At 41.3% G+C, this 25,247-nt stretch overlaps 1 long non-coding RNA gene and 1 pseudogene across 1 annotated transcript in view; both read right to left on the reverse strand.

The window, feature by feature from the left end:
• LOC127670729 (uncharacterized) overlaps positions 1–25,247 on the reverse strand; it is a 621,253-nt gene that overhangs the window by 435,479 nt on the left and 160,527 nt on the right. The window lies entirely within an intron of this gene.
• LOC127670726 (U1 small nuclear ribonucleoprotein C-like) lies at positions 8,694–9,173 on the reverse strand (annotated as a pseudogene).

The raw sequence follows: 25,247 nt of genomic DNA on the forward strand, positions 1-25,247 counted from the left end.
TCTACCTTCCATTCTGTTACTGGGCATAAAGTAGCTGAGGAACGAGCTCAAGGCCACAGTGCTTGCTTTTTGTTTTTTGTTTTTGTTTTTGTTTGTTTGACTAAACGGTCAATGCTCCATTTTGTTTTACATTAGGTGCAGATGGTGTACCAGTCAGGGTTCTCTAGTATCACAGAACATATGGGTAGTCTCTACAGACTAAGGGAATTTGTTGATGATTTACAGTCTGTAGTCCAACTCCACAACAACGGTCAGTAGCAGCTGTCAATGGAAGTCCAAGGATCTAGCAGTCGCTCAGTCCCACAAGGCAAGCAGGCAAAAAAGAGAGAGTCTTCCTTCTTCCAGTGTCCTTATGTAGGTCTCCAGCAGAAGGTGTGGCCCACATTAAAGGTTCCTGCCACCACACCTGGCTTTGTCCCAGATGACCTTGAACTCAAAGATCTCCCTGTCTTAATCTTCTGGGATTCATAGGCACTAGGCCTCAAGATCTCCACAACAAGATCCAGGTCAGAAACTTGTATCTCTCAACCTCCAGATTAGGATCACAGGTGAGCCTTCCAGTTCTGGATTGTAGTTCATTCCAGATATAGTCAAGTTGACAACCAGGAATAGCTACTACAGATGGTCTGTGGAAAAGTACTGGTTTTGTGAAAACATCCCCTTTCTCCATTAGTGGCCTGTTTAATCAGTTCCTTTTAATTTTTATTTTATTTGTTTTTTGACATGGAGTCTCTAAAGAGCCCCAGCTGTCCTGGTACTCACTACATAGACCAGACTTGCCTTGCACTCACAGGTCCAGGCACTCAGAGGTCCACCCGCTCCTTCAGTTGTATCTTTATATTGCAGAAAATTGTTTCTCTCATTGTATTAATTAAAGAACACAACAATGTAAAACTCCTTGAATACCCTTTTTGAGTGGAGGATTTTAATGATTTTTCCACTGTCATAAAGCCAAGGACACTTATATATCTGTTTTATACATAGCTGTTACTTGTAGGGCAACCTGTCTTCAAGAAGAGGTAAATTACTCTTGTTAAAAAATAATCCTAGGTAGATTTCCCTTCATGGTTAGCATCTTCCTTATACACACTTGTTTAAAATTACTTTTTAAAGAAACCCTATACATAACAACTTCCAAAATAAAATTCAAAGTTCCCCCCCATCTTACTCCCTCTACCCTCCACAATTTAGTTCCTGTTTCTCTCAGCCACCTCACCCCAGTCTCACTGAGGACTGGGTTCCAGCCATGTTGCTTTCCTTTTCGGAAACTTCCTGAGGTCTTTCCACTTCAAGGCCCTCTGACCTCACTGTTTGCTCTTCCATATGGAGAGTCCCCGCCCCCTCACCCTCCCAACCCCCCACCCCGCAGTACACACAGCCGCCACAGCTCCGATCTCTCAAGTCTCAGCTCCAAACCCACTGCCGTAGCACCTTGGAAATTTGTCCTTATCCTCAAATACAACCAACCAACCCTTGCACAGCCACCAACCATCACTGGGTGCCGTGAGACATTGTCTTCAGAGCTTCATGATCAACACCTGCGGCCTGAAGTAACCAGTTTGGTCCTGTTGTTAGCATTACTAGCATCGTTTGTTTTCTGCTTTCCCAGAAGGCTTCAGGCATGTTGAGGGCAGAGCCTATTTTTATTCTCAAAATACCTATTATTCTCCATCTTTGGAAAAGTGCCCAATATACAATGAATACTCAATAAGTGCATGTTGAATAAAAGTTTTACCATAAGTAAACAACTAAGAAAGGTAATCAATATCAAAGGTCTTGAGTTAATTAATCAGTTGAGTACTGCTTCAAATCAACATCAAAAACAAACAAACAAACCTAGACGGAGTCAGACTAGAGAAACCGTTCAGCACTTGCTGCTCTTACAAAGGACCTGGTTCAATTCCCAGCAAACACACAGTGGCTCACAACCTTCTGTAATTCTGATTCCAGGGAATCTAATGCAATACCCTCTTTAGACTTCTTTGGATCTAGGCACCCATGTGGTGCATATTACATACATGAGAGCAAAACACTCGTACATATAAAATGAATAAACTTTAAAAAAAAAAAAAAACCCTAGATAGTCAAAAGCAGAGTAAATACTTTCCCTGGAGGAAATGAGGCAAATGATTTCTAAAATGCTCCTTTCAGTTGTCCCGGAGATGACTGCTCACTAGTGACGTGCGACATTTCCAAAGTCGTCAGGCTCGTGGATCTGAATAATGATGGTCTCCACAACATAGTACCGAACTACTGTCCCCATGATACCAGCCATTCAAAAGGCTACGGAGGGGCCGGCGCCCACCTGAATGCTCAGCGATCTTCTCTCCCTCCGGGCCTTTGTCTTCTAGTCATTCGTGAACTCTCGGGTCAACGAAAGAGCAGGCTACATAGGGTCTTCAAAGCAGATTGGTTTATTCACATTGGAACAAGCAGGTGAAAATATCGGTATGTCAACATGGCAGCAATTCCTATACGGTCATTCTTACAAATTGTATTCAGTGAGATTTTGAGGAAGGCAAGCCACATCTAAACTCTCCTCCTGATTCCTCTCAGGAACCTGGTCTCAATCCAAACCTGAAAACATCACCTTCCCCGGAACCTGCATGCCTGACTGGGGAGTGGTGACAGGGTCATGGTCTTGATAAAGTACAGCCAGTGACTTCGTTCTCCTGGGAGGCCTTGCTTAGATCCTAGACTGATGAACAGCAGAGCCACCTTGGTGAAGAGCTTCCCTTGTGTGCACAACGTGATAGCACCAAGCACCACATAACCGGTTAAGAGTAATTGCTGCTCTCAAAGAGGACCTGAGTTCTGTTCCCTGCATCTACTTCTGATGACCCACAATTGCCTGCAACTCCACTTCCAAGAGAGCCAGTGCTCTCTTCCAACCTCTATAGATGTACATGTGTGTGTGTGCATGCACACACATAAATAAATAAATAAATAAATAAATAAATAAATAAATAAATAAATAAATAAAAATAAATCCATTTTTTTCTAAAACATATAAATGGAGGGAGGAAGAGGGGGAAGAACAAAGGGAGGAAGGAAGGAAAACTTTCGTCCATTACATCTTCAAATAATTGATAAGCTCGCCTGAGGAAAAAAATATGACATAATAGGATACTCTAAGAAGCAGAAAGTCTTCTAGATTATAGATGTGTATGCTTCATAATTCTACCCTGTTACTGAAAACCCCTGACCTCGTCCAGCCTCAGTGTCTACATCTACATAGATGACAGCAACGTGACAATGATAATCAATCTGCTGTCAAGCTCTATCACCGTAAGGACCTTCCATGTCTGCGTGCAACGTTACAAGGCTTGCCTGACCACATTTCTCAAAGAGAAATCACTAAATCACTCCCTGCTGTTCCTCTTCACCCTACCACCACCACCTCCTCTACCACCACCAGCTCTACCACCACCACCATAATCACCACCACCACCACCATCACCACTACCACCACCACCATCATTTCCATCACCACCATGACCACCACCATCACTACCACCTCCTCTACCACCACCACCACAACCATCTCCACCACCACCATCACCATCTTCACCGCCACCACCTGACTTGTTCAAGCTTGTCACGCTCTGTCACTGAGTCGCACTCGCAGGGTGCTTGTCCTTCTTAACACTTGTGATCATCTGATAAATTTCATGTTTACTTTTTAAGTAGTTTCTGTCTTCATCCTCCCAACTGGAATGGCACTTTTACCTGTCTAACTTTCGAGCAGAGCCCGACCCATCATTCGTAGGGTAAAACAAGCGCATCCCTGTTGGCTAGAGGACTTGTAAAAACAGGTTCAAATTTGAGAGGAAAAGGAAACTTGGAAGGCTGTATTATAACAAATTGGAAAAATTGAAAACAAAAACCAATAATATTAGACTTACTGTGAGGGCCTGAGTATTGACAACGTTTGTTAACACTGGGAAGTTAATTGGGAGGAGATCTTCAGCATGCAAAAGCAGAGCTGGATAAGACTTAGTAGGCCATGAGGAATCATAAAGAAGATACTGAATATGACAGGAATTGCAAACATATGTAGGGCATTGCAGGCGGCAGTACAGTATGTGGTATATAAGCTGGTCTCATAGGAAAGTACCTATTAAACATGGTCTCCAGAGGAGCACGTAGCCACTAGGAGATGGACTTGCAAACTCAGCCTCTATGCCAAGCTTTTAGCTAGGGTTAATGATAGCAAGCGCCTGCTGAAGGACTGTGGCCATACTGCCTCATGAGGGTATTTTGAGGATTATCAAAACAGTCCACCCCAAGTGCTCTGTGAACCAACTTGTACAATGACAAACATCTGGATCGTCATCTGGTCTGATGACAGCAAGCACACTAGACCATGTGTCTAATCAGAGAGCCACCGCCAACACGTTTCTGAAGATCAAATAGTGTATCAGAATTTAGAAAGCACAGCTGTGGGGAAAATGGAAAAGCCAGAAACTATTAATAGATAAAGTGCTACCAAGAAATAGAATCTTCTGGAAATAACTTCTAACCTCCGTTTTGCTAAGTTTGGACCCAGACTCTAAACAATAAGAAAAAAAAAACTATTCTTCATCTAACAAAGTTTCTTCTGCTTCCTCAGAAGTCAATTTGTGGAGATGAACACATGAGCAGCAGAAGCAGGCGGCTTCTGGGAGTGTAGACACAAGCCAGCATCTCCTGGGGACACGGAGAAAACAATGCAGAGCTGTGTTAATAGGAACATGCCTCCACCACTACCACTTGCTGGGTTCACAGCAAGTCTCATGTTTCTCAAAATAGCTCTTGATATAAAAACTATTCCCTTTATCACCCTCCCCCACCCCATGAAGTGAGCGTGGCACTTTTCATTCTGAAAACCTCATCAAAACCATCTCCCTGTGTAACGAATAATCGGCCATTTAATTAATCATTTTTAATTCACCTGCTTTGTTGACAACTGTCTTTAAACGCTGGCTATACTCAGTCACCAATGCTCCTGCCTACTCTCAGGATCTCTACTTTTGAATTAGCTAGAGGATAAGATGAAGGATTCAAAGGTTCCATGGCAGGTGGCATTTGTATTTAGCAGTCACACATACAATGTCAAGCAGCAGAAGAACCTGGGGACCGGACGAGGCGTGGAATGGGGCGAAGAACATGGCGGATGCAAAGGCGAGTGGAGAACTTGAGTTATGAACAGCGTGAATAATCATGGCGTGTGTGTTTCAGTAGGGCCAGAGGAAGGAAGATGAAGGGCAAGAAAAAGAGACGAGGCCCATGACAAGATAGATAAGCAGATACTTCCACTTGGCAGAAGTAATAGATGCATGAGCATAGAACTCAAGGGCTCCATCAGTCCCGGAACCTTCGGCACACTGGTAACATTTAGTGCCTCGGATCTGAGCCGGGGCAATAGCGACCACAGATTAGCCTTAGGCAAGCCTCAGTTCTTCTGATTTGTAGTGTTCTGGTGGAAAGCACTTACTTGCAAGAGTTGAGAAGCAACTTCCAGGTGACGAGGGGGAAGAATCTTCAAGGAATGTGGGTTGGGTTCTGCAAGGTGTGTGATTAACATTGGCTTCCTTCTCATCCAGACTCTGTCCTCACGGTACATGGTAGCCGCCATTGTATTTATGATCAGGTTTCATTGAAAAAATACCTTTTCCCCCAAGGCCCATTTATGAATACATGAGATTTACCCCGATCGCGCCTTCTCAGGTCTTCAAGCCATTCTTACGTCCTGCACGCTTATCCTTGCTGGGAGACCCTAGAGGAGGGCTCCAGATAAAATGGACGGATAAAAAGATGATGTCCCAACAGCCTCCGTCCACGATACGAAATAAATAAGAAAGTCTTGCCATGATTTTATTTATTTATTTATTTTGGTTTTTTGGATTTTGGTTTTTTTTTTTTTTTTCGAAACTGGGTTTCTCTGTATAGCCCTAGCTGTCCTGGAACTCACTCTGTAGACCAGGCTGGCCTCGAACTCAGAAATCTGCCTGCCTCTGCCTCCCAGAGTGCTGGGATTACAGGCGTACTCCACCACCACCCAGCTTACCATGATTTTTTAAAGATTTATGTGTGGGAGCATTTTGTCTGCATATATATCTGGGTACCATGTGCATGAAGTACCCACAGAGGCCATTGGATCCCCTGGAAATGGAGCTAAAGGTTCTTCACATGAGCTAAGGAGCTGTCACATGAGTGCTCTGATTGAGACCAGGTCCTCTGGAAGATCAACCAGTGTGCTAACCACTGAGCCACTGTCCCAGCCCTTCACTAGAATTGTTTAAACTATCGCAATTCAAAATCAGCAGAGAGATTGGAGTTGTGTGAAAAGTGTGCTGTCTTACCACTTCATTAGAAAGCGCACCCAAAGGCCATCTTATGAAAAAGTTGCTGACACATCTAACTTAGGAACATGCTCTCCCAGGGCAAGCCACTGAACACCTGGTCTAGAAAAACTTCAACATAAATGACAAGGGTAGGTGGGAAACAGAAGGTCACCGACGACTCATTTTGCATCTACTGCTTCGAAACAGTTCTATTTAAAGTAAATGCGACCACAGTTTGGGAAGCCAGTTCACCCACTCCTTGTGGGAGTTTCTGGCCTGTCATAGAAGGTGAGGACATCAGCCCACCAGGAATTCGAGCATCTTTAGTAATAATGTCCTGGTGTTTTCCCTTTGTTATGAAAATGCTGTGCACTCACTAACTCATCAATGGCTCTAGGACGGAAGCTCAACAACTGTTAGGGAAACAATTGAAATCCCTCCTCCTCCAGAAATGTAAATTCTACTAGAGGAAAACTGATACCACTAAACAGAAGGAATGGGTATTTATACAATATTTGAGAAGGAGAAAAGTGTAACACGGATGTGTAATGATTTGAAATGTAAAGACAGTTGCCTCTTTTGGACACATCTTTTCTACATTTTATTTATGAAGGATTTATCTATTTGTGTCACCTGCTTTTCTTTCTAAAGATTTGGGTTTTTACTAATAAGTGAATGATGTTCATGTTAAAGACACGTGAAGATCTTTAATGCAGGGGAAGGCTGGGCCTCCAGAAGTCCCTGGTGAAGCAGCCTTGGTCCTTAATAGATCAGAATCTGCTCATGGCAAGAACAGATCTCATCCACCCCAGTCTGCAGGATTAGCAGGCTTGTTATTTAGGGGCGGGGAGCAGAAGAAACTGGGGACACTTTGAGGCTGACATGGGGTGAATAAGGAAGGGCTCTTTGGTCTAGAGGATCCTCAGTCTCTTCCTCTGCCTCCCATAGATGAGGAGAACACGGCAGTGACTGGGGTCTTCCTTGGCCATCCAGAACACCCCGGAGCCATAGTAAAGCACTCACAGGCAAGGCTGGCGGTACAGGGAGAAGGTGGGCGCCTACAGCCTCTCACTAAAAGCTGTTGGCCTTATTGGAGGTAGAAAATACACAGGCCGTGCTGATCCTGGTCCGGGTTTATGCCAACAAATCACCTGAAATATTAATTATCAAAATAATTAAGAGGTAGAATCTATGTTTAGGTTCAAGTAAATTTTGAAAAGAGCCTTTATGAATAAATAGGGGTTTTTTTTTCTGAAAATGTTTGCAATGCTCTATGTAACTTTACATCATGTGTTCTGCATGCCAAGAGCCACCACTTAAAGCCATATTCTTCTTCTGTTTTATATTTTTAATATAAAATTATAAAACAGAAGAAGTTTTATATTAATGCAGTTACTGGTATTAAAGGTTGCAGGCTAAGTAGTCATGTCTCATTTATCCAACATAAACACCCAATAGAAGGTAAAGTATTTCCCTCCACCAAATAAACAATAATACTGTAAAAAAAAGAACAAATATACAATATTTTGCAACTAAATTTTCTAAGAGATGTTTTCTGCAATACCAAATATCAAAGCATCACTTTTTATAAACTTTCAAAATGATTTTATCTTTCAAAAAAGCCTTAAATGCATATGCAAGTAACAAAAAAGCCACATTATACTCTAGATATTATTAATGGTTTATTTATTGATACTGCTTTAACACATCTTTTCCTATAAGTGTGGAGGTATGATAACATTTTAATGACCAAATATTGTTCTGTTTATATTTAACTATCATTCATATTCAAGTTATTCTCAATGTTTTCCTATGAGAAGCAGTAGTTATAAAATCTATGTATGGCTAATACTCTGAATCTTGATCATTTAAGTCACTCATAGAAGGTCTTTTATATTAATTTCTAGATATGGAAATTCTGGATCAAGCAGAATGTCTTATTCATCTTATTCCGATGCCTTCAGAGCTCTAGTCTACGTTGGCATTGTGCTAAGTTACACAGCAGTGTGACTTGTTTTGGAAGTATTCATCTCACTAGAAAAGGTCAGAAGAACCTTTAATAACCCACTATGATAAATTAAATAAATATATGAGGTGCTAGCTGTATGCTGCATTCTTTCTACAGTTACTATTTTTTACGTTTTTTTCTTTTTCTTTTTAACTAAAAGAGTTGATGATTTTATTTTCACATTTCACAATATAAATGAAAACCACACTTTTTGGTATCACTTCTCCATCCAAAAGCACTCTCTCTTAGGAAGGGAAGTTTCCTTGTTATGCATTTAGTAAACACTCAGGCTCAGCACCAAGAGCTCCTGGTGGAAGAGAACAAGAAATACAAAACTATTATAAAGAGCGCTTCTGCTCTTATCTGTCTGGCCGGGTCATGCCAGGCCTTGTGGGCACCATCATAGGACAGGCGGGAGCTCTCATCACTGGAGGTCCAGGCATCATGGGCACGTGGCCTCCCGTGAGCGGTCTCATCCCAGAAGCTGGTCCCACAGGCATCATCCCAGAAGGAGGAGGGCCCATCATTGGCATCTTGGGAGGGCCTCCCATGTGCCACACAGGCATCATGCCAGGCCGAGGAGGACCCGGAAACTGGGGGGGGAGATGGGATCATGGCCCCTGCAGGCGGAGGAGCAGAGCACAGAGCCAGAGGGGTCTTTCCTTGTTGAAAGGCCGCTGTTGTTTTGTCTGTCCGGCTCTGGGCCTGTTCTTCCATCCATTTCTGGTAATAGTCTTTCACATTCTCTTTGTTATTTCTGACCACTGACGTGTGTCACCTCACAGACGAGGATCATGGGTAAGACACGGATCGCAGAAGTCAAAATAAAACTTAGGCATGTTGCTCCACAGGCCCTGTTTTTCTTTTCATGGAAATATCTGTCTCATATACTAAGTGCTTATTAAGATTTCCCCACCCTCCACTCTTCCTAGATCCTTCCCATATCTGTTCCTATCTGGATCCACCCCCTTTCTGTCTCTCGTTAGAAAACAGACGGACCCCTAAGAGATAATAATATCATTAATGTAATATAGTTAACATAATATATAATATGATTTTTAAAACATCATAACAAACAAATAGAATTTTTTAAAAAGCCTAGAAGACGGCACAAGATTAAGAGACCCACGCTCAGAAATCCATAAAACTCTAAGCCGGAAGCCATCAGTGCAGTCTCCTGTGTAGGGCGCCTGTCTCTGTGAGTTCAATGAGCTTTGCTTATATTGGTTTAGAGGGTTTTGTTTTCCTGGCGTCCTCCATCTCCTCTGATTCTTACATTCTGCTTTCTCTTCCTCAGGATTCCCTGAGCTGTGAGGGGAGGAATTTGATGGAGATATCCTATTTGGGGCCGAGTATTCCAAATTTTACACTCTGCATAATGCCTGCCTATGAATCTGTTTGTTCCCATTTGCTGCAAGGGGGAGATTCTCGGATAATGTCTGAGCAAGGCACTGACCTAGAAGTACAGCCCAAGGTCTTTAGGAGTCGTTTTATTGCTACAGGTTTTTGGTTGGTTGGTTGGTTGGTTTTTTTTTTGTTTTGTTTTGTTTTTTAGAACAACTGTATTTAGTTCTACCCTAAGTCTCTGGGCTATCTAGTCTGAGGTTTTTGGTCACTCAGGCAGTGTAGGGTGTGGGTTCCACTTGGTAGAATAGTCATAAGTCAAATCAGATATCGGTTGATTACTCCCACAAGCTATGAACCACTATTGCCCCAGAACATCTTACAGGCAGGACAGCATTGTAGATCAAAGGGTTTGAGGCTGGGTGGGTGTTAACATTGTTAACATTCTGCACTCTTGGGAGTGTGCAGAATACCTTCCCTTAGCAAAGAGAGTAGGACACAAGGATAAAGGCTCTATGCAGGCACCAGCACATCCTCTCCATCGACGAGCTGTGCAGGTGTCATCTTCAGCAATGTGGCCTCACCACCAGTTTGTGGAGAGCAACCTATAGTCTTGGCAACAGCCTGGGTTATTTACAGATTCCCCTGAGACCCATTTGGCCATCAACTCAATTAAAGGTAACCCAATCCTGACATAGGAAACTCCATTTGGTGACAAGAGATGTCTCCCCATTATTTAGAAATTTCACTTACATTGACTTCATATATGTATATAGTTTAGGAATACATGTAATATATAATATAAAATATATAATGCATAACAATTATGTTATAATTATAATACAATTATAATGTTTAATTATACATAATTATATTTACTATATATAATTAGCGTAAATATATAACTAATATAATTAATAATATATAATATAAATATAATATAAATTTATATTAATTATCATTTGAGCAATTGTAAAGAGGGTTGTTTCCCTGATTTCTTTCTCAACCCATTTGACATTTGCATGGAGAAGGGTAACTGATGTTTGGGGGTTAATTTTGCATCCAGCTACTTTTGCTGACAGTGTTTATCAGATGTAGGGAATTTTCTGGTAGAATGTTTATAGAGTTGCTTATGTATACTATCATATCGTCTTCAATAAAGATACTCTGACTTTTTCCTTTCCAATTTGTATCCCTTTGATCTCCTTCACGTGTCTTCTTGCTCTAGCTAAGATCTCAAGTACTATATTAAATAGATATGGAGAGAGTGGGCAACCTGGTCTTGTTCATGATTTTAATGGAATTACTTTGAGTTTCTCTTCATTTCTGTTTATGTTAGCTATGGGCTTGCTGTAAACTGCCTTTATTATGTTGATGTAAGTCCCTTGTATGCCTGTTGCCTCCCGGACTTTTATCATGAAGCGCTGCTGGATTTTGTCAAAGGCCTTTTCTGCATCTAAAGAGATGACCACGTGGTTTTTGTCTTTCAGTTTGTTTGTATAATGAATTACACCTTTTGATTTACATATGTTAAACCATCCCTACATCTCTGGGTTGAATCCTACTTGATTGCAGTGGCTAAACGTTTTGCAGGGTTATTGGATTTGGTTTGCAAATATTTTTTCAGAAATTTTGCATCTATGTTCATAAAGGAATTTGATTTGTAATTCTCTTTCTTTGTTGAGTTTCTGTGTGGTTTGGATATCAGGACCTCATAAAACAAATTGGACGATATTCCTTCTGCTCCTATTTTGTAGGATAATTTGAAGAATATTGGTGTTAACTCTTCTTTGAAAATCTGATAGAATTCTGCAGTAAAACCATCTGGCTCTGGGCTATTTTGGCTGAGAGACTTTAATGACTGCTTCTATTTTTTATAGGTCTATTTAAATCGCTTATCTGATCTTGATTAAACTTTGGTAAATGGTATATAAGACAATTATCCACTTATTTTAGATGTTCCAATTTTGTGGAGTACAGGTTTTTAAAGTATGACCTAATGATTCTTTGAATTTCCCTGGTGTCTGCTGTTACGCCCCCTTTTTGTTCCTGATTTTGTTAATTTGGATATTCTCCCTCTGCCTTTTAGTTAGTTTGGATGAGGTTTTTATCTGTCTTGAGTCTCTCAAAAAACTAACTCTTCATCTCATTGATCCTGTATTGTTCTCTTTGATTCTACTTTGTTTCAGCCCCAAGTTTAATTATTTCTTGTCATCTACTCCTCTCAGATGTGATTACTTCTTTTTGTCCTAGAGCTTTTTAGTGTGCTGTTAAGTCGCTCGTATGAGATCTTCCCAGTTTTTTATGTAGGTACTTAGTGATATGAACTTTCTTCTTAGCACTGCTTTCACTGTGTTCCATGTGTTTAAGTTTGCTGTGTATTCATTTTCAAAGAAAGAAATTAAAGACTTTGTAGAAATATATTTTGACCCATTTTTCATCCAAGAGAGAGTCATTCAGTTTCTATTGGTTTGTAAGTTTTCTGTTGTTTCTGTGGTTGTTGCTAGACAACTTGAATGCATGGTGGTCAGAGGAGTTATTTCAAATTTTTATATCTGTTGAGATTTCTTTAGTGTCAGAGTATGTGGTCAATTTTAGAGAAATTCCATGAGGTGCTGAGAAGATAGATTCTTTTGCATTTGAGTGAAATGTTCTGTAAATACCTGTTAGGTATTTGGTTCATAACTTCTGTTAGCTCCAGTATTTCCCTGTTTTTGTCTGAATGAACTACATATTGGTAACTGAAGTATCCTACTATCAGTGGAGAGCTCTCAGTATATGATTTAAGCTGTAGTAGTGTTTCTTTTGGGTGCCCTTGAGTTTGAGGAATAGATGTTAAGAATTTAAATGTCATCTTGGGAGATTTTTCCTTTGATAAGTATATAATGTTCTTCAATATCTTTTTTGATAAGTTTTGGTTTGAAGTCTACTTTGTTTCTGTTAAATATTACAATGTCTACACCAGCTTGCTTCTTCAGACCATTGGCTTGGAATGTCTTTTCCCAACCCTTTACCCTGCAGTAATGTCTATCCTTGATGTTGAGATGTGTTTCTTGTGTGCGGCAGAAGGATGGATCCTGTTTTCACATTCGTTCTGGTAGTCTGTGCCCTTTTATTGAGAGACATTAATAAGCAGTGCTTGTTGGTCCCTGTGATGTCTTTGGTTTGGGGGTATTTGTTTCCGCTCTTTTGATTTTCTGGTCTGGGATTATTCATTCCTTGTATCTTCTTGTGTGTGGTTAACCTGTTTAGGTTGGATTTTTCCTTCTAGAGCCTTCTGTAGGGCTGAATTTGTAGACAGATATTGCATACATTTGGTTTTATTATGGAATGTCTTATTTTCTCCATCTATTGTAGTTGAAATTTTTGCTAGGTATAGTAGTCTGGGGCAGCATTTGTGGTCTCTTAGAGTCCATAGAACATCTTTCCAGGCTCTTCTGGATTTTAAACTTTCCACTGAGAAAATAGATTTGCCTTTATATGTTATTTGGTCTTTTTGTCTTCCAGCTTTTAATATTCTGTTGTTGTTGTTGTTGTTGTTGTTGTTGTTGTCGATGATGATGATGATGGTTGGTGGTGGTGGTGGTGGTGGTGGTGTACCAAAAGGACTTTCTTTTCTGGTCCAGTCTCTTTGGTGCTCTGTATGCTTCTTCTACCTTTATAAGCATCCCCTTCTTTAGGTTAGGAAAGTTTTTTTTCTATGGTTTGTTGAAAACATTTTTGGTTCCTTTGACTGGGGGATCCTTCGGCATTCTCTATTCTTATTATCTTCAGGTTTAGTCTTTTCATAGCCCCAGATTTCCAGGATGTTTTGTGACAGGGTATTTTTAGATTTAATATTTGCTTTGACGAAGGTATCCAGTTCTTCTATCAGACCTTCAGTGTCTGACATTCTCTCTCATTTCTTGTTTTCTGTTGTTGGGGGTTGCTGCTGAGGTTCCTGGTCAAGTTCCTAAACTTTTCATTTTCAAACTTTCCTCAGTTTGAGTTCTCTTTGTTGATTCCATTTCCACTTTCAGATCTCGAACTACTTTATTCATTTCTTTCCACTGTTTGTGTTTTCACAGATTTTTTAAAAGATATTTATTGATTTTTTTTCTATAAGAACCACTATGATGTGCAAGAAGGCTATTTTACGTTTGTTTTTTTTTTCTTGTGTTTTAGCTATGTTCCAATAGTCTAGGCTTGCTGTAGTAGGATTCCCAAACTTTAGTAGAAGCTTCTTGTCCTGGTTGTTATTGTGTTTTTACACTGGCACCTAGGCATCTGAATTTGAGAAGATTGTAATTCTAGGTGCTGATGTCTGGTCTTGTCTTTGTTGGGTGAGCATACCCCACCTTGATTTCTGTAGCCCTTTCTGGTCCTTAAAAGTATGTGTTGCCTCATGGGAAATTCTCCTTGGATCCTGATAGGTGTGGCCACTGGTGTTCCTGGTAAAATGTTTCTATATTTATTGGGAGCTAACATGTAAAATTGGAGATGGGCTAGGGGAGGGGTGCTGAGAGGATACAGGGGAGAGAGAAAAGTGGGGTGTCTCCTATAGGATCTGCTTAGTCCCTGGGAATGGGGGCAGAGGGTGAGGGAAGCCTGCAGCAAGGCTGATGGGATATCAGAGATGGGGATAGGAATGGGGGACTGGATAGCAGATTTGAGGATAAGAGTGGGGAACTGGGCTTGAAGGAATGGAGGGAGAGACAATGATCTGCACTCAGTCGACCTGGTTTTCTGTCAGGTGTGGCCTGTGGGTTTTTAGGCAGTGCTAGCAGGAGCTGGGGGCTAAGATAAAGCAATGAGAGGAGGGAGAGAAATTAGGAGGGAAAGACCTTTGTGATCCAAAGGCATGGGGGCTGCTCAGCAGTTGGTCTGCAACAGAGCTACAGAGCTGTAATGAGACTAGGAGATTTTATAAGAGGTGAGGGAGAGTTAAAGATCTGCAGTTGGCCTACCAGCTTCCCTAGACAGAGTCTCAAATAAAATCTCTAACTTATTATGTTATGAAAGTTACATTGAATTCATGGAGGCAGAGTCTCTCATACTATTGAAAAGTCATGTTGTTCAGGTTTGCATCTCATACCACAATCTTCTTTAGGAGACAACCCTCAGCCACCATTATAATAATTAGAAACCATTACTTCCTGGAAGGATCTTCTCTGTCCATAAACGGCAGCTGCCTATTAGGAAGTTATATTCATCTGAACTCCATTCTCTTGCAACAGGTATGTTCCAGCTCTACACCTAAGCATATGGAGATGTCTTGGTCCAGCATTCACAGACCAGGTGGATTACTTAGGATATCTGGTGAGGAAGAAGAGGCTTTGACCTATCCTGTAGAAAGCGAAGTCCTACAGTAGGAGACATCTGTGACCAAGGCTGAGAGCATCACAAGCATGGATATAAACACAAACCCTCAAAGCACTTGTTCAGCCAAGATGAGATGCTAGATCTCACTACGATGCATCATTATGAATTCTTAAAGAGTTCAGTTCCTCTACACCAACCCTGTACCACCTATCATCAACCAGACCTTTCCCATTTTAGTTCCTAAATCATCTCCCAATTTTATGTCTTCTTTTCCAGACTTAGAGTCACCCAGTTATTCCACTGGGTGTTTCAAAAATGGTTTTCTGGGTACCTCCTATATATACAAGCTCTATGCTGGACACTAAGGACAAAGCGGTATAGGAGACTTATCTCCTTCATTTCTTGTATTCTGCTGGTGAGGCTTGCCACTGAGGTTCCTGTTTGTGGTGGTTTGTATATACTTGGCCCAGGGCGTGGCACTATTAGGAGATGTGGCCTTGTTGGAGTGGGTGTGGCCTTGTTGGAGTGGGTGTGGCCTTGTTAGAGTGGGTGTGTCCTTGTTGGAGTGAATAGCTGTGACCTAGTTGGAGTAGGTGTATAATTGTACATATGGGCTTTAGTACTCTAGTCCTAGCTGCCTGAAGTAGGTCTTCCACTAGCAGACTTCAGATAAAGATTTAGAACCCTCAACTCCTTCTGCACCATGCCTGCCTGGATGCTGCCATGTTCCTGCCTTGATGACAATGGACTGAACCTCTGAACCTGAAAGCCAGCCCCAGTTAAGTGTTGTCCTTTTAAAAGTTGCCTTGGTCATGGTGTCTGTTCACAGCAGTAAAACCCTAACTAAGACACTGTTCAAGTTCCTAAACTCTTCATTTCTCAGTTGGGCATGTACAACATGATAAACACTATTCTGCAAACACGCTACACAAGTGTCATAGAACCCTAGGGGTGGAAGGAGACGTACTGGCCTTGTAAATCTTGAAGGTACATTACCTCTGACTTTACTTCTACACAAAGTGTGTGCTGCCTGGATTGCCTCGATTTTTCAGTACTGCGCTGTCTTCCTGGTTGCCTTCACATCCCTTCCACACCCCACTATGAAACTGCTACAGAGAAGCTTTGAGTTTTAATTATCATTATAATTAGTCAGGATAGCAGTAGTAATTGATTACACTCAGTGAGGATTCAGAGAGGATTCACAGAGTTCATTGGTTTTCATACGAGTCAGGATCTCCCAGGCACCGAGAAGGGCACACAGTCTTATGGATTCTTGCAGTGTGCCGCCATTCCTAACCCCATCTGCATCTGCCTCTGTGTTCTCCTGATGCTCTTCCTGCTTCACCCAACCCAGCTTGCACTTTTTGTCCCTCGCAGTGGGCGGGTGCACATCTGCACAGTCTAGAAGCTTCCTGAGATGGTAGGCAGTGCTTCCTTCAGCTTTCCCTGATGTATATATTCACACCAAAGCTGCATCACCATGGCTACTGGACCAGGGCCGTAAGGCCTAGCTAATCAGAGCCATGGGATGACTACTGATAGGGTGAACAGAGTCTGTTCATCATCTCTGGAAACAGTGACAGGAAGCTTGAAACCAGTTTCAAACCTGAATGTCATGGCTTGACTTTTTTCTAAACTGGTATTCTGTGGGCAGGTTAAAATGGGCTGGTTCCAATTTTAATGTATTTCTAAGCCGGACCAGAATGAGGCAGTGGAAATTCATTAAAATGCAGTGTTTGCCAATATGCCAGTCACACTCTGCCCAGAAGCTTGTGAGATTCCCCCTCAGTGGAAAGCCATGTGTGTGCTGCTTTAGGAAGATCACCTCTATTTAAATAGTCTATTTTTGAAACACCCCAAAAGTTGTAGGGAGGCAGGAGGAACTTTTATCATTAATCATCTAACGTCCACATACTAAGTACTTCCTTGCTGGTAGCAAATGTATATTACTCAACATCCCTGACATCCACAGACCCTAAGGAAAAAAAAGACTTCTAAAGAAGGATGTGTCACCAAGACAGGCCACTGACAGGCCTACTTCAGTCTCATTGTAGATGGTCCTTAGAAAACACTGAGTGCTCTAAAAGTAGATCAAGGGAGACTGAGGTACATCATCTCCTCTTCACTCTATGGCAAAGCCAGAGGAAAGGTTCCATTACCCAGATGCCAGCTGTTCTGTGTTCCCCAGGCTAGCCCATTGGGAGGAAGAACCAACCTGGAAAGCTGCCACTAAAATCAAGGGAAAGTTCATCCTCCAAGCGCCCTTTCTCCTGTTGCCAGGTCCTCTCACTGTCTCTTCCCCCATCATGATTGTCTAGTAAGGAGGTGGGTACCCCATACGAAGTCCCCGCAGATGGGATCTGTGGGACCACTGTGCTTTGGTAAAGAAGATGGAAGTAAGCAGTGTTGGAATGTGAGGCTAATTAAGAGAAGGATGTTCCTAAATAAACAGAGAGCTTATTTATAGGAAACCACAGTGTTTCCTACAAAGAGCAAGCACATGCTGGGACATGCGGGCAAATCTGCCCGTGTATTCTGACCTGTGCCTATAACAGGGAAGCAGAGTCTCCAATGCCCAATACAGCCAGACCGTAATCCTCAGTTAACTGAAGGGAGACTTGTGCAAATGAAGTTTATAGATGCTTCAAAAACCATAGTTCTTGCGTTTGGTTTTCCTTCCCCCTTCTCCGATCACCCAGCACCCAGAGGAAAACATCAAGCTTTAGCATCCCACACCCCTTTCTTTCCTGAATCACAATTTGGTCTCGGTTTGCTGGCCAAGGCATTCCTAATTAAGCATTCCCAGTAGTAAATGAACTAATGTGTTCTGTCTGATTTGGTTGTTACCCCCTGGACCAATGAAATTATAGTGTGCTGTTGTTAAGGTGCTACCAGAAGAAAAAAAAAAGACTTTTTAGTTAATATCAAAATGTGTTAAGTTCACACTAGCCATAATTAGAGATCATCTGACCCTTAAGTAGTCAATAATAATCATGTTGATAGAATCCGCTAAGTACAAATGTCGCTACATTTTATCACAAAAATTTGACATTTTTCTTTTGTAGATTTTATGAGCTAAGTTGTTATATGTTTCTATTAAATTTATATGGTGAAGTGTACTTGTATACAATGACCAGGATGACAATGTCCTTTGAACACACGGAAAATGTACAAATTAGAAGGAATCTCTTTAGCTCTAAATCCTTGTTGTGACAACTTTGGAATCAACTGACAGCAGTCAGTATCACATGCAAAACTTTTTAAACAAATACATTGCTATAAATTTAATCTCCAGTAGCACTCATCATATGTCAAAATAACTGTCAAGTCATCATCCTTGGTTTCTGGGTTTACCGATGGTTTTCTAAGAACTCTTGATTCCAGTCCAGAAGAATATTCAGATGCACTGATACTTTTATAGATTCCTTTGTTCTCAACCTGTAGATGGGAGCAAGCTAAAAGGTCATAACAACCCAAAGAAAGATGAAAAGCCATATCTAATCTCCATCCTATGCTCGGAGGTCATCCTGATAAACATAGTTCTAACTCTTCATCAGTAGATGGAGACCATCATGGAAAACTACAGCAGGTCAAAATACAGGGACACTGGTTGTGAGGTGCCTGCTCCCAGTTGTTACATCTTCAACACAACTCCTGCATTTAAGGCTAGGGGACCATCACACCATGTAAGATGGGACAGGAAGATTGCAAGAGCTGAGGAACCTGGAAGTTGGCTTCAAGATTGTGTTTATGACGGGGAAGCTGTACCCATGAAATCTCAAGACTATGACTGTTTAATTAAAACCAAACAATGACATCAGTGGACATGCCAAAGCCTATGGGGAGGATCTCAGAAGACCTCGCCCCTAGATGAAGAGCTACAGGCAACTAATGAGCCAGAGAGAGAAAATTAGTCCTCCTCAGGGATGAGCCCCTAATTAGCTATCCAATACCAAGTGATCAGCCCTGAAAATACACATAGAAGCAAATGCTAAAGGGATTCAGCAGGTTGCATTTGTATATTATATATATATACAAATATATACATATATACTATATAGATGTACAATATATAGAGACAAATACATATAGTATAGATATATAATATATTGTATAAATATACAATATATTGTATAGATATATAATATATTATATAAAGATACAATATATTGTATAGATATAGATACATTGTATAGATATATAATATATTATATCTATACTATATGTAGATATACAATATATTGTACAGATACAATATATACATATAGTATATCTAGAGATATATTATATACTAGAGATATATTGTATAAATATACAGCATATACATATGTGTTCAATATACACACATATATATGTATACAGAACGTAATAGTAATTAAAGAAAAAGAGGCCATGAATTTGAGGGGGGATGGAACATGGAAGGGGTTGGAGAGAGGAGAGGGAGGGGAAATTATATAAATGTAGTACACATATATGAAATTTTTTAAATTAAATGTAGTAATAAAAAGAGATTTAAAAGCAATTTTTTCCATACTTAAAATACTCATAGACAAAGATTTCAAATACTTCTCCCGTAAGTACTCCTAGTCATGACTGGGGACTCATCTCACTGGAAGAGGAAGCGCGCGCGCATGTGTGTGTGTGTGTGTGTGTGTGTGTGTGTGTGTGCGCGCGCGCGCGCACGGACGCACTGATAGATACATAATCCATCATCTCTGTTCCCAAAGAACATACAATTTCATCGGCAGAGCAGGGGTAGGGAGACGGTTGATAAATGAAAAAGTAAAAACCACAAACTATAACTACAGATGTTTATAAAGCTAACCTACACTCTCTGGGTGCTTAGAAAGTGAGCGTTCCTTTGAAAATTCAGATTTAAACTGAGGTCCAAAAGGGAGAAGGGAGGCAGCTATCTGAGGCAGTGAAGAGAGGAGAAAGGGGTGTAGAGGAAGGGGTAGGACTGGGTAACTAGAGCCTGGAGGGGCGGGGGTCAAATCCCTCGGGTAGAGAAGAACTTAGCACCTTCTAGAAACTAGAGAGGAAATATGGCTGGGGGAACACCGGAGAGACACAGACACTTGCGGGATGTGGCAATGACAGGTATGCACCCTGTCGGTGCAACACAGTGTGGAGGGCCCAAGAAGGAACACAGGGAATGCGGCTGGTGCCTGTGGAGCCAGCTGAGACCATGGGGGGTTACTGCCTTACCCCGGCTGGGTCCCCTCATGCTATGGTGACCCCACCGCCACAAAATTGTTTCATTCCTTCTTCACAACTTTAATTTTGCTACTACTATGAATTGTAATGCAAATACCTGATATGCAGGATACCTGATCCACGACCTCTGCGTAAGGGTTGCGACCCACAAGTTGAGAATTGTTTGAAATGCCCTCTCAAGGTTTTAACAAAATAAAGTGCGGGTGTGTCAATCAAGACAATTCGCTAAATGCCAAAGTCTGTCAAAGTGATTGACACGTGGTTTGCTCAGCAATAGATCTCTCGAGTGACTCTTGGCTGATGATTTCCTAGCTTTACTCAAATGGGGACTGTATCATTTTGTCCATTCTTTAAAAGAAGAGACTTACTGTACAAGGGGCGCTGGGATCGAGGGCTACAAGCACGGAGCCCACGGCTTTAAGAACTGTTTGGAGGATTCCGGAGTGCGAGCTCAGACCAGTCTGACCTCGGAGACCTGCGTATAGACACTGGCACTGAACTGTGCAGAATGGAGCCCTTCTGACATAGAGTAACTGTCGACCCTCAGCAAAGCATCTGTCCGTGTTCCAACCAAAGAGGGGAAAAATGTTTTTCAAAAAGCTGAGCCACAGATTGTAGGGTAGGATAGCTTTAGTGTGTGTGTGTGTGTGTGTGTGTGTGTGTGTGTGTGTGTGTGTGTGTGTCCGTGTGCCCTGTGTGTGTCTCTGTGTGTGTTTTAATTCTCAGGATAACCTCTACTTATCAAAAGGAGCCCTTATAATTTAGCATGTGAAAAAAAAATCTTAACCCTTGAGGCTCCCCACCATTACTTTTGACAAAGATGTTACATCATTAACCGAGCAATAAATTTGTTGGCAAAAGATTCTAACACAGAGCGAGGAAATGTATTCATCAAGATTAAAGGCAATTGCTCATAAATTATCTCTTCCTGCTTAAAGCAAGGCACGGCTGTGCACTAACATTATCCACTGTAACACCAGCGCTCAGCACTGAAGAGACACTTGATTACCTACAAAACCCACTCTCTTGCAGTCTGGCGAGATGTAAAAATTTTTAATAAATGTTCTGCGTATATGAAGCAGTGAGGAAAGACACCAATGGGGTCACACACGCCTGCCATCCCACACTCAAGAATCTGAGACAGGAGGATTGACAATTTGAGCTAGCCTCAGGTACATGGCAACTTTCAGGATAGCCAGACCAAGAGTACAGTAAGACTTTGTGTCAAAAAAAAGGAAGAAAAAAAAAGAAACAAAAACAAATGAGCAAAAAGACAAGAATTTTGCAGACCTACTGTGTGCTGAACTCTTTCTGCTATTTATTTTTTTTCCAATAACCTTAACTTGAAGTCACTATTACTATTGAAGGCACAGGATGGGGCCTTTAATTAATTAAAAATAATGCGTAGTTGGTCCCACACCTCCTTCCTGCCCTAACAGTTGAAGCCACTGCAAGAAAACAAAATGGCAAGGCTGAATGGTGGGTGGGCGGCATTTTACATGTTGATAAGCTAATTGCAATTGATGATACGAATCACTCACCAATTGCCTTTGGGAGGCAGAGGCACGATGACCACGTTTGCAAGACGTCTGGTTTTTTTTTTTTAATGCAATTACAATCATGAATATAGAAAATGCATCTTTCCAATTACCAGTTAGTCAGTCCTTGGGCTCTCAAGATTTAATTAAAGCAAATTAGGAAATTGAAAACTTGTGGAAGTTTTTTTTTCTATCCTAACTTTGATCAGTGGCAATTAGGCAAAATGGTTGCAGGGCCCCAATGAAGCAACTGAGGCTGAGAGTATTTAAGCTCTGTAAGAATCCTTCAATGGCGCCTAATAGGGCTGGCGAGATGGCACGGCGGGTTAAGGGCTCTTGCTTGCTACAGTGCCTGCACCTGAGCTCAATCCACCGTGGAAGGGAAAAACTGACTTCCAATGACCAAATATGTCAGTGTATGTCTTCCTACATACAAATAAATAATGTAATTAAACAAATAAATGATCTCATATATACATACATACATATATATGTATGTATACACACATATATACACACACATAAGCCAGCTTTCAAATGCCGTGGTTAGAGATTATTAAAATGAAGACGTTGAGCCAGGAGAGGTGGCTTACACCTTTAGTCTCAGCACTCAGGAGGCAGAGGGAGGCAGATTTCTGTGTGCTCGAGGCCAGCCTGATCTACAGAGTGAGTTCCAAGCCAGCCAGAATTATAGAGTGAAACTTTGAGAGAGAGAGAGAGAGAGAGAGAAAATCACTAAGTTTATATTACACATAATTTATTTGAATAAAGATATTATTCAGCTAATTAATCTAAGTAAACCGTATCTCACTGATGGTAGAGACATTGTCAGGTAACCATAAGAGGAAACCACTCAGGCACAGGATGAAGCCAATGGACAGTCTTTATTACGGAGATACGAACATTGTGCGTTCAGGATCCCAGAATAGCCCCAAGCCTTTCTCTGCATGACCATATCCTGGGTTGACATATTCAGTTTATAAACAGTTAGCCAGAAGCAAGACTCCAAAAGCCAACGGCAAGGTTAGAACATCTAGAGACTTTCCAAGAACCGTGGACTCTGCTGTCTGCATACCAAATGATACTTCTGTCATGGTGTGTGTGTGTGTGTGTGTGTGTGTGTGTGTGTGAGAGAGAGAGAGAGAGAGAGAGAGAGAGAGAGAGAGAGTGTCTTGTTAGCAATGAATCCTTCATCAAACATCCGCTCTTCTGTGTCTGCTTCAGGAAAGCATTCCTTCACATGTTTGTCCCAGCAAAACACCATCGGACACCACTGACTTTCCCAAGAAACCAGAGGTTTCCACTTCACTTTGTATAATGTATCTGCCAGCCTAAGTCCTTTCCTCCAAGGAGGAAATCAAGGCCCCTGAGGACCTTCCGTCACGTGGCCCGCCGCACCCTACAGCAGATGCCGATCTTTTCTACTGCTTCTCTTTAAGTAAAATTTCCTCACTGCTTCAAAGTCTGTGTGGGCTTTTATTTCATTCTAGAATAAAATGTCAAGAACACTGCATGCTGCTATCATTGTCTGAATTTAAGATAACAAATTAAAATGTCTTTTCATCTCTATTATGTCATCCATTCTGATCCATTCCGGTAGCCATGACAAACTTTCAATAGAAACAAAAACTCAACATGGCCAAAAAATATTTAAAATCCTATACAATAGAAAAATAGTTATACAAATATAGAAGTGAAGCTGTCTAGTGAACATAGAGGAGAGATGCAGAGAGGCACGGGAGGGACCCTGAGAGGATCTCCTCAGCATACACTCCACACTTTGTGAAAATGCCCTTAGTAATACGGGGCTATGTACAACAATACATGAAATATGTAAAAATAAAAACAGTTCTTCCTATTAGCTTCGAGGCATTGAGCCAAAATAAATTTCCACTGACTTGCAGCGTCTGTTGGGATATTTATTGGTTCTTTACGAGGTTTTTTTGGAAGGGGGCACAGAAGGACAAATTTTCAGTGTTTACTGTTGACATGGTTTCAAGTATGAAGCATACATGATAAGGAACTGGTCTGTATGGGAAACTTCTGTTACCTCTACTAAGTGTTGAGACCAGGGCAGGCTGGGCAGCAGGATGGACGTAGCCCTAGGTCCTATTTGCTGATGGTGACCCCACCCTGCCTGTGGTCCTAGAGTCCTAAACAGAAGTGCAGGCCATTTCCTCCTGCATCTTGGCCATAGGAAGAAGATTCTGCCAGATCTGTGGAAACAGAACCCACGGGACTCAGGAGTGGGTAGCACAGTGCATGCTGGGAATCCCAGCATCCAGGAGACACGGACAACAGGATCAACTCCCATCCACCCTTAGCTATTCAGCACACTTAAGGACAACCTGTGCCAAGGAAATCCCGGTCAGGGGTGAGGGCGTCTCGCTACCTTTCCTGTTCTGTCCTGAACTTTTCACATCTACTCTGAACCTCAGAACTTTGCTAAGACTCCTTCTGTGTACTTTAACTCTCTTCCTGATGTGACAAATGTCTATGAAGTTAAGTTTCAGTCTCCTTCTTTCCCCATAGCCCTCTGAACACACACACACACATGTGCACACACACACACATGTGCACACACACACATGTGCACACACACACATGTGCACACACACATGTGCACACACACACATGTGCACACATACATACATATACACACACATACACATACACACACATACACACATGCGCACACACATACATACATATACACACACTCACACATATACACACACACGTGCACACACACATACATACATATACACACACTCACACATACACACACACATACATACATATACACACACTCACACATACACACACGTGCACACACACATATACATACATATATACACACTCACACATATACACACTCTCACACATACAAACCTACCTCAAAGGACAAATTCTACATTTTCCTCATGTTTCCTGCAACAAATCAAGTGGTAGAGCCAACAAGGACAAATGCAGAAGGCATAATCTGCTTCTATATATTTGCTGTTTATGTATAATATATAAATTTATATATTATACACAGTATAGCATATAATGTTTGTGCTTTATGTTTATATATCTGTTTTTATTAAGGAAACATTTAAATTAATGTCACTTTCTATGTTTTATAATTTCTCTCCTATACTCTCTATCCAGAATAAAAATAAGAATTTCTTGTAGAGAAAATGCTTAATAAAATTTATGTTTAATTAATACAAAGTTTTCTGTCAAATAATATAAACTTACTTAAACATGTAGCCAGTGTCGACTTTCCCACCGCAATGCCTGAGGAGGTAATATAAATATCAGTCCGATGCTGTGAATTTCTACTTCCCAAGGAGATTGTTTTACACCGACAGAGCACAGGCCCATGATTTGTGGGAAAAATTTACCGAAGCGGGCTTGAAGTGGAAGGAGAGATGAATGGGTTGCTATGCTAACTTATGGCCACAAGAGGGCGCAAGCTACTTTAATAAACTGCAACTATCCAGCACACCACGGCCCCACCTCGTGGGT

This window comes from Apodemus sylvaticus, chromosome 20, assembly GCF_947179515.1.
Source record: "Apodemus sylvaticus chromosome 20, mApoSyl1.1, whole genome shotgun sequence".
NCBI lineage: Eukaryota > Metazoa > Chordata > Mammalia > Rodentia > Muridae > Apodemus > Apodemus sylvaticus.